Raw genomic sequence first — 2,737 nt, forward strand, 5'->3', positions numbered from 1 at the left:
GTCTCCTAACGTCTCCTAACGATTCCTAATAACTACTAACGACTCCTAAAGTCTCCTAACGTCTCCTAACGTCTCCTAATATCTCCTAACGACTCCTACAGTCTCCTAACGTCAGATTGGTAATCGCAAAGCACTTCCTGGTGCTACCGTTTAACCCGTACCGAAGGAGGAGAAGAGAACGCTGTATAATCTCGTGCTACATTTCGCGGTTTAGGGTTACCGAAAATATCCTGTATCCGAACATTCGGGGAAGCTGTAAACCCAGAGTCCACGTGGGTGGTCAGATCCCTAGGACAATCCTTTGCTGGTTTCTTAGAAGTCCGAGATTTCCAAAGAGGGACAAAGAGAAGCAGTTTAGACTCGCAGCTTGCGACAGCCGCGCGTGACTAGAAACAAAGGACGCCCGTGTGCATTGCTTTGAATTATCGTGCCATGATAACAAAATTAACAAATAGTTGCCTTTTAGAAAATTAACCCATTTATCCGATTTACCGAATGATTCTTAATTTTTAGACGTGAAAATTTGACACAAGTTCCGATCTGGAGCGCCTTTTATTGTCATTCATAGATAAGTCTTTCTCGGTAATGTATCGCAATCGTTGTCAATTTCGGAGGCTTCTTTTCAAACCAAAAGCAGAAATTTCTAAACATTTTAACACAATATACCTTCCAGACAATTTTCCCTTATTGTTAATGTATCACTCGTTACATTTCTACTTTCAATAAAATGTTTATGATAAACGACACATGTCTAACAAGTTTCGCGTCTTTAAAAAAAACACCATACGAAATAATGGATAAAAAATTGTGTTCCACTTAACTTTAAATTATACGAAGCCGAGTGTGCCAAGTTTAACGTGCCTTAAACGAAAGGGTTAATAATGGTTAAGTACTCCCCGGAGCCGAGGAATAAACAGGAGAGCGTGTTTTCAAGTGAAAGCGGTGATTTTTATGAACTACTCGGGACACTTTATTGCCGGCGTGGCTTATTGAACGTACCATGCCTGAATTCCACGTGGATAGACCCGTCATCGTGAAACGTCTTTGCGGTAATAAAAAGGATTAAGAGGGCCCCGAAGGCGGACTCCGCTGTGAAACTATTAAGCCGGCATAAATCATGTTTCGTAAACGGTCGGTGTCTAATCCGTAAGCCCCTCACCAATGACAAACTTTCGTTGTGCAACTACGCGAAGTGCAACGGGAAAGTGCTCGAACGAATTAAAATTGTTAATGAGGAAGTCATGAGAGTCGTTGGGTCGAGAATAGAGTCACATTGTATACGCGAAGAAATGCAAGTGAATAAATTATACAACATATAACTAACTAATGGTTTGTTTGTTTCAAAATTTATTCCGGCCTCTTTTTCAAATTGAGCATCTTGTCATCGAAGTAATTTTTTTAAATTAAATGAAATCATTTGAAAATGGATTGTCGATACATGTTTTAAAATAGTACTTCGTGTAACTTTGATAAACGATTGTGCACTATTTTCCAAAAGGATTTCATTTTTATTACCGAAATTGGTTGATTTAACCAATTATGTGAAATACAAGATGTTTAATCATAGAAGAATGTATTCTACAACATACGTATTTATTATGTACCATTAGTATAAAGTTTCAATTGAATAGGTCTCTTTACTAAGCTCCTTACTAAATTTTCAGAAATCTCAAAAGTACAGGGTAAATTTCACACTAAAACTCTGTAAATAGAGAAAATTTGCGAAACTGCAACATCTACCGTCCATCATTATTATAAAGAATCGAAATCTAAGTTATACATACGTAAAAAGGCCACACAGACCATCAGAAGGACCTAACTCGTCAGAAGGAGACGTCCGTTAATCGAGAAATAAAAAGACCAAGCAGTTCTGCTTCGAAACTCGCGAACGAAAAAAAGGTAATTTTCACGTCAGCGTTCCGAGAAAGGAATCATATATCAGCAAAGGACCGAAAATAAGACGATTAAGTTTCTCGCGCGAATATATTAACGGGGATTCGGGACAAAGTAATATTTCCGGACAAAGATGCCTTCTTCGATAAAGCGAAGAGAGAGGTCCAATGCTTTTTAATTGCAATCGCGTGAACATGGCACGAAAATTACTTTGACCGTACCATTTAAAACGACGTTGATAAGACGTTAATTTTACGTGACAAATGATAAAGACAATTTGCCATTCTCGGTGGGCGGATACTGATAATTTTAGATTCGAGATAATAATACCGCTACATCTCCAAACTTTATAATTACTTCGACGATACTGAATAAAATTATTATAATGCATTATAATTTGAAATAATGACACATAAACTATAAAAATACTATAAAATACTATCAAATAGACACCCAATTTTACATCAATAAAACTGACATACTATTCCCAAACTGTCCAAATCATTTTACGAGAAATAATTCTTAAGGATGCTCTTCGACGCAACCTCAATTCTTCATAAAATAAGAATATTAGTCGTAGCAGTTTCTCCGCAAAATAAACTGCTACAGGTACGTTACAACTGCTACATTGTAAACCGGTACGGCTAACGTTTAATCGGGCTATTTTCTCTATTTTACGTTCGACAAAACCCAAGGACTTTCCATTCGGTCCGATACTTCTGATCTCGTTTCACGGTAGCAGAGCTCGAGACTGGTCGCGTAGCTTTGACGTAAAGTGTGCTCGACGGATTCGATAGCCAAAAGACCGACGAACAGGATTCGTTACTCCGTTAAAGTAGCCCCG

This window comes from Hylaeus volcanicus, chromosome 2 (genome assembly GCF_026283585.1).
Source record: "Hylaeus volcanicus isolate JK05 chromosome 2, UHH_iyHylVolc1.0_haploid, whole genome shotgun sequence".
Classification (NCBI taxonomy): domain Eukaryota; kingdom Metazoa; phylum Arthropoda; class Insecta; order Hymenoptera; family Colletidae; genus Hylaeus; species Hylaeus volcanicus.